The sequence below is a fragment of the Sorex fumeus genome, unplaced genomic scaffold (genome assembly GCF_029834395.1).
Source record: "Sorex fumeus unplaced genomic scaffold, SorFum_2.1 ptg000037l, whole genome shotgun sequence".
In the NCBI taxonomy this organism is placed as follows: Eukaryota; Metazoa; Chordata; class Mammalia; order Eulipotyphla; family Soricidae; genus Sorex; species Sorex fumeus.
Genome location: NW_026606094.1, coordinates 32400711 through 32416072, shown reverse-complemented (window position 1 = coordinate 32416072; position 15362 = coordinate 32400711). Strand labels below are relative to the sequence as shown.

The 15362-nt window shown below is 35.6% G+C and overlaps 1 protein-coding gene and 1 non-coding gene across 2 annotated transcripts in view; both read left to right on the top strand.

Moving 5' to 3' along the window:
* Positions 1-15362, top strand: part of SEMA3C (semaphorin 3C) — a 177225-nt gene that overhangs the window by 35001 nt on the left and 126862 nt on the right. The gene's annotated exons all lie outside the window — the stretch shown is intronic.
* LOC130027909 (small nucleolar RNA U13) lies at positions 3959-4061 on the top strand. Its single transcript, XR_008793115.1, has one exon. It is a non-coding gene; the product is annotated as a small nucleolar RNA U13 (small nucleolar RNA).

Here is a 15362-nt window from a genome sequence, read left to right as displayed (position 1 = left end):
TAATTTTTAATTTGACAAATTAGTATACTTATTCTAGAAATAAATGCCTTCTACGCATCATATTATTCAGGAAGAAAATGTGAGAATCAGAAATTTCTGAGTATAATCCTACAGAGTCTTGTTTTCACCTGGGTTGGGTTGAAATTATGGAAAATGGGTAGGGAGTGTCTTATTATGTGTCCAGGAATATGTTCACTCATATGTGAGCCTCGTCCCAAGCATGTGGAAAGCAGTCTGGAGTGTGGTGCTGGTTGGGCAGTGGAGGTCGGCTACCGGGACTGGGTCCCTTGGGGCAGGGAGGGCTCTCACCTGCCTCATTCTGGGACATCCTGAGTGAAAACAGCCTTCTTGATGATATTCAGGTATAAAGAAGATCTCTTCTATGATATAATTAGCTTTGAATGATAAAATCTGTATTCAGCTTGTCGTTAATGGATTTGACAGATTAAAGATAATCTTTAAACTTTGCCTTGATGTGATTTTCTTGATACTGTAATTTGTTAAATGTTTTATAATGATTTGATGTGAAACTTTGGTTCATTCATTTAATATTGGTTGAGAGTTGAATTTATCAATTTAATCTTTCAGCTTTATTCCAATTTCAGTATATTTACTGAAGAGTGAGAGGCAAAGTCTGTATACTGCTTAAAAATTGATGAACTAATTTGTTTATATATTAATAAATGCCTATGCAAAACTCTGTGGACATTTAAAATAAAACATTGGGGCAGGAGATATAACTCCATAGCTGGAGCCCATGATTTGCGGGAAACCCAGTTTTGATTCCCGTTACTCCAAGATCCATCAAGCACTGCTGGGAGCTGTCCCAATGTATGTGCTATAAATTATCCCTGAGTATCACCAGATATGGCCCCCAAGCTAAACATATTTTTAAAGCTAAAAAAAGTGAGTATTTCTCGTGATAAAACCGAGATTTACTTGTAAATTATCATTAAATATTGGGATTATTCTATAAAGTTATATATCTATGTAAGAATAGAAATTTTTCACAGAATATTTTGATACCATGGTTTACCATAAATTATCAAAGATTTGACATCTATACAGATGCACTTTTAAAGATCTAAATGGCATTATTAGAATGGGAGAAAACTTAATCAGCATTCAATACGTAAAACAATCTTAATTTTTTTTAGCATGTCATAAAATATTTATAGTTGTATATTGTTATTTATATGGCTCAACTATGTAAATTGATGTGACAGACTAGAATAAATGTAAATATTTAGCACAGATTATAATAAGAAATTTGAACATATTTACTAAGACCTAGAATTAGGATCACTATTAAACAAACAGATTCTAGTATTCATTTGCCATGGAGAAGCTTCAAAATTTCAAGTAAGCTTTTTTAATAGGTTTAACTTCTGATTAAATCACATATTCAGTCAAACCATTTTTATAAATGCATGGACATTTAAATATAAGTACATATTATATGTTTGCAGCACAATTGTTATCTGAGAAGCACTTAACCATATGTTGCAAATAAAACAAATTGACAAACGTTACAAAAAACCTGATATGAGCAGTTATATTAATTTGCTAGCTGGTTTTAGATAGCATCATCAACGGGAGATGCATTCACTTGTGATTGACTGTCGGCCTATTTGAATTAGTTTGAATGGATAATGTGAGTGTACTGTAGATTCAGTGGAATCTTACCAAACACACAGCTGCTCAGAAGTCTCAAGAGGGACAACTGAAACTGAAAAATCAATGTCACCAGCAGGGTTGTTGTAATAGATGCTTAGCCCTGCAGATTTGTGTAAACTAATGGCTCACTGGGCAGTGACAAGACAGATGAAAGAACTGCACAGGCTGAATCATTAACCTGGGACAACAGTTCCTATAAATATATAAATGTGAAATTTGGTGGTGAGGGGGCTCAAATGTATAAGCCATAGAGTTCAGAGGTGTCTATATAGAGATATAGACTGAAGCATATTTTAAATATAGCAAATTTATATAACTGTAACAACCACCTAGAATTAACTTGTTTTCAAAACCCTCATTATCAAAGAGTCAAAGAATTGTTACTTCTATTAAATAGCAATTGAATTGTGCTTTCAAGTAAATTCAAGAATATGTTTTTTTTAAGTTAACTGATGCTTATGCAATTAACCTAAGGGTTCAAGAGAAAAGAATTAGGTGGCAGAGATTTAGTGCAAGCGTTAGAACGCATAGCTTGCATGCACCCTGACCCTAGTTCAACCCCCAGCACCACCAGACAATATGAGCATCGCAGGGTGTCATCCCTGTGCCTCTTGTCCCGGGAAGCCTGTGCCCTGCTACGGTGGTCCTGGTGGACCCTGGCTCCCCAAAGCTCAAACAGCACCACATCCTCAGATATGAGCACTAAACCACCAGTTCAGTCTTCTGAGAATCACTGGGAGTGATCCCCTGATCCTGGGTACTGCTGGAGGAGTCCCCCCCCCAAATAAAGATGAGATTGAAATAAAAAATAGAGTGAGAAATTGGAGAACATCTTTATTAAAACACAGTGTCTGAAGACATAAAAACTTATGTGTTTTTTTAAAATACGTTCAGATCCTGGCTTCGCCCCTCAGAAACTTCATGTCTTAGGAGCAATATTTAGCCTCTCTGTGTTTCAAGTTTTTCTTTTTTTTTTTAGTTTTATTTATTTTTATTGAATCACCGTGAGATACAGTTACAGAGCTTTCATGAGTGAGTCTCAGTCATACAATGATTGAACACCCATCCAGCCACTAGTGTACCTTTCCGACTACCAATGTCGCCACTGTCCCTCCCGCCACCCCTACTCCACCCTCACACCCTTCCTTTTTACACTCTCTCTACTTTGGGGCTTTATGGTTTGCAATACAGATAGTGAAAGGCCATCATGTTTGGTCCTTTGTCTACTTTCAGCATACATCTCCCATCTATTTGTGAGATCTCTAAGAAAGAAAATAGAGGGAGAAATATTAAGTAATAAAATATTAAACAAGCTAAACTTACATAAGAGAATCAGCTTCCTGGTCTGATTCTAATTAAAGAGAAATGTTATTTCAAAATTTTAATCTTATGAAAGCTTGCATCTAAACTGATTTAATGAAATAATACCTTTCACCCAACAGTGTGATATTTTACTTGTCCTTAGTGGTGACCCAGATTTCGTTAGAATGCTTCATTTCTTAAAGCCTCTAATCAGTATTTTTTATTTATCTGCTGAGCTTAATGTTTATTATTCTCTAGTTTGTTACATAGTTTTCAACACAATCAACATATTATTGCAACCCAGTTTGTGATGTGTCATCACAATCTTGTGACCTTTACACAGAAATTTATGGTGTACATTAAAGCAGTAGCAAACAGAAAGAAATTCTTCAACAAAGAAACCATCTTTTCAGTATTTCTGCTGAACATGTGGCTACAGTTTACATCTTGGCTATCTTGCGCCAGTTTAGATTAAAAATAAAGAAAAAGAAAAGAAAAACAATGCCACTGTGTGTGAAAGAGTAAGACTTCTCGCATCAACACTTTCCCGTCAAGGCTAAACTTTCTGCCTGGACTTTTTAGTCTGTCTGGGAAATGTTTGCTCTTCTCTTTACTGCTGATTTTAGAGCAAAGTCTGTTATCAAAGGTTTCATTATTTTTTCATAGTTTGTTAGAATTTTTTTTTAAAAAAAAAGGTGTTCTGACAGCATCCTCATGTTTGAGAAGTTAATTATGATACTGTAATGTTTTTGTAGCAGTTTAAAGGCAAATTATGTACTTATTATATGATGGAGAAAATCCTAGTTACCTTTATTTCCACTACACCTGATAATCTTAAGATTCATCTTAATTTTCTGTAGTATGTAGAAAGTCAATGGAAACTTTGATCCATTTTAAATATTTAGCACTTTGTAAGAGAATGGTTTCTAAATTAATATATTATGTACTTTCATATGCTCGAATAAAAAAATTGGAGTGAATCATTTCTGGTTTATAAGCATGATTATTGGGTGTTCATAAGTTTATGTGACATGTGCCTTTCTTAAATCTTGTTCTGCACTTGACACATTACCTATTTGATCTGAAAAACAAAACTGGGTTAAATTCCTCTTTCCTATCATTTTATAGCTATAAAGTCAGAAGCTTGCTAATATATTACAAAACTCAAAATAAGTATTTTGAATTAAGAGGGCTAAATTAACATAGCACTTGTTTTGTTCCATTCTTTACTGAAATAAAGTTTAGATTTACAAAATGACCATGACTCTGATTTTATAGAAACCAGGGTCTGCATCTTTGAAATTTTTCATGATGCCTCACAATCAGAAACATTTATTGCAGGGGATAATCACTACCAAGTGAAAAGATGAGTGGTGATTCCCAAAGCGTATGGGTTAATTGGTGTTACAAGTTAATTTTGTTGCTGTATTGGATCTTTTTTCTTATGATTTAAAGATGTGCTTTAATACCAGGAAGAGCAGCAGAACAGTGAAGCTGTTTCTGAAGAAAGTCTTGAAGCAAATTATGATCCTTTATTTGTATCCAGAGTGGGAGGGACAGCAAGAAGCATGCATGAGTCATAGGACACAAAACATTGAATGTCATTCCAAGGAGAGGGTGGTGACCTTATGTCTGAGTATGCAAAAAACTAAATTGGGGGAATAAGCGGCCTTTCTCCAAAGCTATTGTGGTCAGAGTAAAACTGTATTTTTTTCTCTTATAAAGTTATGTAATTGGATTACACAATTGCTTTTATTTGATAATATAAGTAAATTATCTCTGATGCATCCAGTTTGAAACAATTCCAGATCAGGCAGAATGCAAATACAAAGTATTGAGTGAACCTACATAATGCTAAGGTCTGGAACAACATATAAATTTCCAGTATACTGTAAAGTGCTTTGGCAGAATTAACTTTTCCAGTCTCCTTTGCTTAATTTTGGAAAAGAACTGTTGATTTTTTAGCATTGCCATTTTTGTATTGTATTGATACTAAATATAAAAGATGTACATACAGGCTGTATTTATGGTGTATTGGTAAACAAGAGAAAATTATAAGAAAAAAGTTATTGTAAACCATGAAAGAAATGATTTGAACACATTTACACATTTATTGTAACACATTACACATTTATTTATTGAGTGAGAACTTTATGCTTTCTGAGTCTGATTCTAGGATCACCATGTTGCAGAATTCTCATTCTTCTAGTTCATGTGTGTTTGCCATAAGTCCATCTGTTATATACATGGGTTTAGAATATATCATCTATGAATTCACTCTTCTTCTTTACCTTTTCTTTTTTTTTAAAGTTTTCACATGTGTATTATCCAGTTCTATATGGAATCTGTCCATATTAAACATTTATGTGTAAAAGTTTCCAGATAACTCTCAGGGTTCTATTAGGGCTTATACAAAAAAAAAATTAAAGGATAAGTATATCCAATTAAAACAAGGAAAGAACTATTGAACCCAGCCATGCATACAATAAAAATAAATTGTTTGAAGTGAGACATGATGTAATTGTGCCTCCTCTATGAAGAAAGCCAATTCTAATCTTACTTCTAATATGCTTGATGGAGAAAAAATATATTTCATTAATGTTGGTTCTTAACAAATCACCTAAGCTTTGATGATGGCACCTACTATGAGTCAGGAGCTCTATTACATGACTGACCCTTTTTGCATATGATTAGATTTTAGAAACTGTGGATGTGATGCAATACATAGTAGACAATGTAGAGTGGAGACAATGGGGTGGCTAAAAAAGTATACTATTTAGTATGCATGAAAAAACATGCATACAAACATGAGAATGTACTTTAATGATTTACTCATTATTTTATTGTGATTCAGAGTTATTCCCACAGTCCATTCTCAGAAAATAATCTTACTTGCAATAAGGTTTATTGCTTTTCAGGTCAGTAAAAGTGCACTCTGTTCAAGGATATGATTAACATATCTCATTTTAATAATTGAGACTTGTTGAGATTTGATGGAAGACATTTTCTTAGTCTAGTACCATAATTAATCCACAAAATTTTGGAAACTAGGTATAATCACCTATATGGGGAGCTACAATGATTAAAATAAGTGTGATTCACTTGGTCTAAGTAATTTTTTAATTGTGTGTATAACTTTAAAAAGAAATTTACTTTATGTGTGCCTAAATATTTCCATAAACTAGAATTTTGTTCTATTTCATGTTTTATGGAAATATAATGCAGCATATTTACTAATAGATTACATCAACTGAATAAGAAGAATAGTTTATTTCTTGATTTACCCCCAATAAGAAATATTTTTGTACCCATAATGGAAGAGGCTCAGCAAATTTTTATCACTACAAGTTTCAGCAACTTGTTATTTTTCCCCTAAACAGTCTTCGTGTTAATGCACTGACTGATTGGGTGTTCTTGGGTCTACTCATTCGATAGCTCCACAAAAAACAATGTGAACCTAATTTTCTAACCTTATTGCAACTCTTTGCCTCTCTGCTGCTGCAGTGAATCCAATTGTAAATGCAAATCATTGTTTTCATGATTACCTTGAAAAGCACAACATAGAGGAGAGATTTGATTTTTTTTTGAAAAAGATAAGCTCTTAGAGAGTATAACAATTGTAGCATTCAGTTCCCTAATCAGTTTCACATGCAAAGCTCTTGCAATAGTGCCAGAACTACTCCATTTTTTAGTAAGCAGTGTATAAAATTCTGAGGGTACTCTGAGAAGTGTCAATATATTTTCTTGGAAGTTGGTGTTGCTATATTAGTGGTAAAAAACATGACTTCATCAAAAAAACACATATAAAAATTTCCTCATATCTTAAAGTTATTTTGTTGATGTGGTAAAATAATACAAGATGAGCTAAGAATCATATATAGCTATATAGAGCAATATTAAAATATATAGAATATTTAAAATATATATAATGTATAAAATATATTAAAATATACAGAGCAATATTTGATATGTCTTTGGACAAGTAATTTTTTTTAATTATTTCTATAATGTAAATGATGAATCTGAGAACTGTTTGTTTAGGTGTATGTCTGTTTTCTCTCCAGGCAAACAAAAAGTAAATCTATAGGAATAATACAAAATAACCTTAGTTTTTGATAGATTTTTTTCATCAGAAATACCACTGCAAATAACGTTCCATCAAATTTAATGTAGTTTGTTAGCGAAAAGAAATAATATTATTTATAATGTAAGGACTTTCCTAAGAACTTGCTGATTTCTTACTGTAGTATGATACATTTTTTGATAGTTATTGTTTATACATAAAGGTAAGCCTAACATTTAAAGAGGATGTTTGCTTTTGCAAACCACAACACCCAAAAGGAGAGAAAGAACGAAAGGGAATACCCTGCCACAGAGGCAGGGTGGGATGGGGGATAGGGGGTGCAAGGGATACTGGGACCCGTGGTGGTGGAAAATGGGCACTGTTGGAGGGATGGGTACTCGATCATTGTATAATTGAAACCCAAACACAAAAATTTGTAAATCTACAAAAAAAAATCTTAATAAAGTAAATAAATGAAAAAAAAAAACAGAGAGGATGTTTGCCCCTCCTCATGCTGAAAAGAGCAGATTGTTCAAAATATTTATATAAATTATTCAAAATCATGGTCCTCCCATTGCTCATCGATTTGCTCGAGTGGGCCCAGTAACGTTTCCAACATGAGACTTGTTGTTACTGTGTTTGTCATATTGAATACGTCACGGATAGCTTGCCAGGCTCTGCTGTGCAGGCAAAATACTCTAGGTAGCTTGCCAGGCTCTCCAAGAGGGGCGGAGGAATCAAACTCGGGTCAACCATGTTGGCCACTTGTAAGGCAAATGCCCTACGGCTGTGTTATTCAAAATGTATTTCTAAAATATGCAACTGATGTGACAATTTTAACTACGCTCAACCCCCACATAATTCAGTCTTTTTTTTTTTTTTTGCTTTTTGGGTCACACCCGGCGATGCACAGGGGTTACTCCTGGCTCATGCACTCAGGAATCACTCCTGGCGGTGCTCGGGGGGACCATATGGGATGCTGGGGATCAAACCCAGGTCGGCTGCGTGCAAGGCAAACACCCTACCCACTGTGCTATCGCTTCAGCCCCAGAGTCATTCATTTTTTTTTTTTTAACAAATACTATTTAGCCTTTGTAACTGATTCTTTTATCCACATTCAGAATACATCACTGAATAGGATAAGTGATTCTAGTGCACCTTATGATCTTATGTCATTGTGAAAGGACAAAATTTCAACACATGACATTTAAGTATAGTATTGGTAACTTAAGCAGTGAGGAACATTATGGAAAAGAAATAGAGTATAAAAATATTCTCAGGGATGGGTTGTAAGCAGCCTGTAATATAAGATAATCACAGTAGGTCTCCTTGAGACAGTGAGATTTGAATGGAGAAGGGTTGAGGAATATTAGCCAAGAGACTGTCTTTGGACGAGTAGTCTAGACTGAGGAATGAGCCTGAGTAAAGACCAAGAGTGTGAGAGAGAATTCCTGGCATATTGTAGGAAGATGGCCAGTGTGACTGAAGCAGGCTGAGTGAGAGATAGACTAGTAGGAGATAAAGTTCAAAAAGGTATTCAGTTGAAGGGCGCAGTTGTCCTTAGACAAGCACTGTCGTGAGCTTCCAAAAGAACTGAATTTCAGAAAATGTACAGAGAAGTCTTGTGAGTATTTGGCTCAAGGTCACCCTAAATTTGTTTTGGCTCTGCATCCAGAACTCATTTTAAAATACTAGCTAACTGCTTGTGGTTTGACTTCTGTTATTCTTTCTCAAAGTTGGTGATTTACACTATGTCTTTATGTAAATATATGTAATATGTTCATTATAAAGCAAAGCCATGAGTAACTAGATTTTATGAATAATTTAATGGAAGGCCTACATTGAGAGGAGGTGGGAGACATCACTGAAGTGTAGGATGTAGTTGAAATTTATGCTCTTTTGCTTCCTCTTCCACAATTTGTACATCGTTTTTGTTTTTGCTTTTAAGCAACACCTGGTGATGTTTAGGGATTACTCCTGGCTCTGCACTCAGAAAATACTCCTGGCTGGGGGAAATCCTGGGATTCTGGGGATCAATCCTGAGTCAGCCACATGCAAAGCGAGCAACCTACCTGTTATACTATCTCTCCATCCCCACAACTTGTACATCTTGAGCGCACAGGCAGGTGTCCAAGATGCTGAACCATCTTCCTGCCTTTTGTCCTCCAGGCTGCAATGGATACTTCAGTCTCTGGGCTCTGTACCTCCTGACAGAAGACATACTTTATTTGTTTTTCATTACCCCCCCCCCCCCAACTATCAGTTATTTTGCCCTTTAGCTTTTACTACATAAAGTTTCCTAAATTGCCTCACTATTCCAATGTCAGGTGTGAAGTTACATTCTTTTTTATTCCTTAGGACTTAAAACATCATAAATTTCATTGGGAAAACAAAATTTGCATTACTGGAGGAGACTGATTATAAAAGTTATGAAATTTCAATGAAGAATATAAATTTTGAACTGGTTATTACAAAATTTATAATTAAATATACTATTTAGATTGAAATAAGTAGTCCCATTTTGAGTGGGAATTCATTTCATAGGATCAGCAGAAAGGATTTAGGTCTCTTTCAGTCATAGTGCTTCAGCTTCTATATTCAGTTTTACACATCATAAATTCTTTTAAATTTTGAATGCTGTGAAACAGTTACTATGATGATTTTGCAAACTACAGGATGCTTAATTTTAATCAGTTCTGCTTTTAATGCAGACTAAAGATTAGATACGAAAGTAAATTTAAATTAAATAATCACTAAAATTTTGTAAAGATGGAAATTAATTTTCAGAAAAGAGAAAAATAAGGTTATGTAATCAGATAAGTATATTTAAAGATAACTTTAAATATTTAATTTAAATATCAACGGCCAGGATCCAGAGACTATAACACCAAGCTCCTGGAAGAGAACAAAGCAGAGTCTCCTACCCCTGTGCCTGACTGTCTTCACCAGGGCCTAACAGCTGAAGACCTCCAGGACTCAGCCAAAGCCATGCTGAGACCACTCTTCACATGCTTGGATGAGCCTCACGCATAAAGGAACCGGAAGAAGAACCGAGGTGTGTGGGACCCAGGGATGAGATCTCCAAGCCTACACTATTTGGGACTGGGCCTTCCAGTAGATAGACAGTTACACTCACCAACTACTGTGTAACCGCATCAATGGGCAGGATCCAGAGACTATAACACCAAGCTCCCGGAAGCGACTTCTTATTCTCTAATTCTCACTCTCAGAGAACCCGGCAGGCTAATGAGAGTATCATATAAGCATATATGCCTGAATAGGAACACCTGTAAAGTTTATTTGTGTTTTCAGGCTACTGAGAATATCCCGTCCACATGGCAGAGCCTGGCAAGCTATCCGAGGTGTATTCAATATGCCAAATCCAGTTAATAAAATGGATCTCATTCCCCTGATCCTGAACACGGCAGTGTTGAGAAGGATGTGGAAGAAGAGGCTGTTAAAATCTCAAGGCCGAACTAGGCTGCCAAAACGAAGAAAGACAAAAATGACTGTCTGTACTTTCAATGCACATATGCTGGCATGTGATGCATTCATCTAGGGCCTGATGGTACAAGTGCGAAAGATCAAGTACAGCATCATTGATCTGACCGAGACGAGAAGGCATCAATCACATCATGCTATTTTCGAGACTCGAAAATAACTGTTCCTTATAACATATGACAAAAGAGGCATCAGTGTTGTTGGTGTCCTTGTCAACACAAACTTAGCCATGAGCATTGATTCATTCGAATACCTAACAACCCGAATCAGACGATTACACTTGAATAGATGTGGCTCACTGCCAACAGTTTCTATCTTCGTTGTCTATGCACCAACATCCAATAATGGTGAAGGAGAAATTGAGAAGTTCTACATGCAGCTGTAGCAGTTCTATAAAGAAGGCCACACCTTCTACAAGATCATTGTCTGTGATTTTAATGCCAAGATAGGACTGAGAAGATCAGCTGAAGAACTCCACATCGGGACTCATGGCCTAGAATGGAACGGACAGAGTGACAGACTGTCTGAGTTCATCATGTCGACCAAGACCATCCAAGACCATGGTGACTGACAGTTCCAGAAGGCCAAATCTAGACGTTGGACATTGGAGTATCCCAGTGGACGGTTCCACAATGTAATTGAACACATCATATTCAATTGATGGTTTTGCCTAACTGATGTTGCTGTTATCCCAAAATTCCAAAGGGGCATCGAAAATCAGATGGGCTGGACACGTAATGAGATTTAGAGACAACTGCTGGACTAGAGCCATTACTGACTGGATTCCATGGGACATCAAAATATCACGTGGACGCCCGCCTACAAGATGGTCAGACTTCTTCGTCAAGATCCTGAACAATCAGTTTGAGGCTCTTCATGTTCCTAGAAGGAGCAGATGCCCTTGGGCTACGCTAGCTCGGAACAGGGATGAATGGAGACGTTACTGGCGCCCGCTTGAGCTACTCGATGAGTAATGGGATATCAAGTGATCAAGTGATATTTAAAGATATATCTTTTTTAAATACTCCTTGACACATTAGTGACAAATGGCAAAATCAGAACAAAGCTAAAATAAACCTTAGAGGCCAGATATGATGATGAAGTTTATGATAATTAAAACCATGTGTTTTTTTTTTGGAGATTGTTTGAGATGTTTGAGCTTGTTCTTTACAGCAATTTTGTAAATCTTCTCATGAAGGAATGTATGGTGCTGATGTTAAAGAACTACAGGTTTTAAAAAACAGTACAGGTTAAAGAACAGTACAGTCAGAGAAGAATGAGACAAACTATTCCAAATATGAACAATCCAGATGGGCATGCCTAGCAAATGTAATAAAGGATAATACATAATTAGTAGACTAGTTAAAAATTTACTCTAGCCACTATAAAGTTTTTAGCGCAATTAAGAAAGATTGATGCATGTTTCCTGTGACAGTGGGATTTAGGTATTAGAGCTGTATGTTCTAATATCAGTAAATGTTCATCATCTTGGCCTGATCTTTTTCCTAGATCAGTTCATTGTTTCAGACCTCACAGGATTGTCTCTGAAGCAAACTACAGAATGTCAGAAAAGTAATCTCTACCACTTAGAGCTAGCTTGTGGCCATCTAACATGACAGATGGCGCCCTGCCTGTCCTCAGCAGCTTGTGGGACAAAGCAGAATGTCAACACCACTGGGATGTAATTTTTACAATCTCTTGGGTCCAGTTTGGCGTGACCCTGAAAGTAATTCCCTAGGAACTGCTGGGAGCAATACAGTGATGGAAAGAGCAAAGAATTGGGAGCTTTTTTTTCCCAAACAGCAGCATTTTAATTTTACTGACAAGTGTTTTCACACTGCTTATGAATGAGTATTTTGCATGTGACAATTGGCAAAAAAATATTAAAATTTGAAGAACTTCCATGTGGACTAACTAAAATATTATCAAATGGTTTCAATTTATATTACCAAATGCAATAATTGATGATCAAAATAATATTGAAGAAATGATTTTTAATGAATGGAAAGATGAGTTATTTATTTCAGTTTTCCTCTTGGGCATGCAAATGATAAGTTGTCACCAAAAATATTTACCTTTCAAAACACTTTATAGATAAGATATTGCTATAATCTTCAGTTATAGGATAATTTATTACATAAGGAGGCTAGATAAGGCACAACATAAGGTAGACCCAAACACACCCTCCAATTTTAGAGTTCACATATTCCCTTTACTGTCTAAAATACATTTTCAAGATGAGCTGTACTCTTCTGATTGGTGGTAAGCTCTAAATATTTTTGCAATCTTGGACAATGAAAACATAAATAGAAAAATGTAATATTAAAATGATATTAAAAGTTGATCATTAGAGAAGTTATTAAATCATAAATCTCTTCCTAGAAAGATATCTTTAAGTATATTCATAATTAATATGCTTGAAAATTGTATTGCTAAATATTAAAATCACCAAAGGGATGCTTGCATAACCTCTTATAGGGGAATATGTTATAAAAAATGTCACAAATAGATTTTTTTATTTATGGATATAGCAGATATTTTTCTTCTATGTGAGGACACACATCTGAAAGTCATACTGCTTATGAGAATTAACAAAAAGAAACAAACTTCATATACATATCATCTCTTAATTTTTAAAACATCCTGTTAGGGAAGTTATTTATTATAACTTCTGATAAGGAGTTATTTATTATAGCTCCTTTTCCAATGATGTAGAAACTGAGAGAAGGTTAAGAACACTGCCAGTGGTCTGTTGCAAAATACAAATTCATAAAGTAGAACATGCATATAATAGCAATTAGTTATAGTTTAGATTTGATTTTTCAAATATGTGCTTAGCTTAATTGATTGACCCTTGAACAAGGGGTATAAAATTAAGAATCTACTCAACTCATGGGAAGCACCTAAAGAATTGTAATATCTGTAAATACAATTCTAGTTGTGATTTTTCTTGCTGATTTGTAAGGAACAGTTCTAGGCTGTAAATGAAGTCGAGAGATAACTTCAAATCATAAGGAAATCAGCAGTCTGTTGAGATTACTCTTTGAAAATCTTTGAAACCATAATTATAAATTCTATACTCTCTGTGTAAGTCACAAAAGTACTATGAAACCCTAACAGTGTGACTGTGGTCCAGTATACTTCTCACCTGCATTCTACTCTGAGCAGTAACTTTGAGGCAGATATTGGAGGAAGACAAAGAGAAGGCACTTGAGTGGGAGGAAGGGAATTCTGATTGAAAGACAAATTTTTGATGCATTTGAGAACTGAAGGGGAGGAGCAAAGCACTGCAAACCTTTCAGCAGGAACTATTACTCTTGCCCTCTATTTTCTAATGACTAAGGAATGATGAGTTGTCTTTAAAAACTAAATACAAATGAGAGTTTGCTTCCTTGCATCCATTGATGTCATTTTTTTGCTTCAAATAAAAAAAAATGCTGCAAAAGCCAGTGAGTCCCACACATGTAACTAATGTGTGTGGGACAAGAAGCTGCCTGGAATAAAGGAATCAGACCAGGAGAAATGACTGTTTTGTGGGATTCACCTTGGAAGAAGCTGCAAGAGTGGTGGTGGCTATGACTTCTTCTAAGGTCACAGGTTATTTTATAGTTCTAACTGATCTACCTAGAAAATGAACTGGAGCATTGCTTTGTATTCTGCTACTTTGAGAGAATATAAGAATTCACATATTGTGTGAAATTTTCATTTAAAAATCTTTGACTCCACAACAATAGTACGAAAATGCAGTTTAGACCAAGTGTATCTGTCTAACATGATAGTATCAAAACCCATAGGCCCATTGTCTCTGACTTGGGCGCTGCTCTTCATGCCTCTGCCTTTCTCTGTGATGACAATTCATACTCTGCTTTTCTCTGCCCCTCCTCTTGCTCGCTCCTCAGACTGGTCTTTCACACACCCAGAAAAATAACTATATCTCCCATATAAGAAAAATTAGAATCACAGCAGTGTTTTTAACAGGTTTTTTCCAGCTATCTACAGTGCCTTGTCTTGCATAATAGAAGAGAGATACTTTTTCATATTTGAGTTTTAATTCAATCTAGTGCAACACTATCTGCCATCTAGATTCAGGAAAACAAAAACCACTCTATTCATGTGCTAAAAAAAGATAAAGTGGGTCAGAGAAATTGTACAGGGGTTAAGGAGCTTGCCTTTCATGCAGCCCATCAGGTTTGATTTCCAGCACTTTATGTGGTTCTTCCAAGCACCCCTGAGCACAGAACCAGGAGAGGAGAGGTCCTGAATACCAAAAAAAATTATTTTTCTTAAGTCATGTAATATAAAATATCTATGGTTATTTTAATACATTAGTGAATATTTAAGATTTTATTAAGGACCTGATATTAGTAGATGCACACACTTTTTAATGCATGCATCTACCAAGTATCAGGTACATAATAAAATTATGTGTGTATACAATCTTTCACATACACATGACCTCGTAGAGTCTAGCCCACTGATGTACCTCAAGCAGCACACATGTGTTTGGTTTTAACATACTTGCTTATATTCTCTTATATACGTTCTCTGTCCCTCTTGGAGAGCCCAGCAAGCTACCAAGGGTATCCCACCCACAAGGCAGAGCCTGGCAAGCTCTCTGTGGGTTGCATATTCGATATGCCAAAAATAATAATAATAATGGGTCTCATTCCCCTAACCCCGAAAGAGCCTCCAATATGGCACCATTGGGAAGGACAAGTAAAGAGAGGCTGCTAAAATCTCAGGGCTAGAATCAATTACTGGTGCACAGTTGAGCAAATCGATGAACAATGGGATTACAGTGATACAATGATACAGTGTA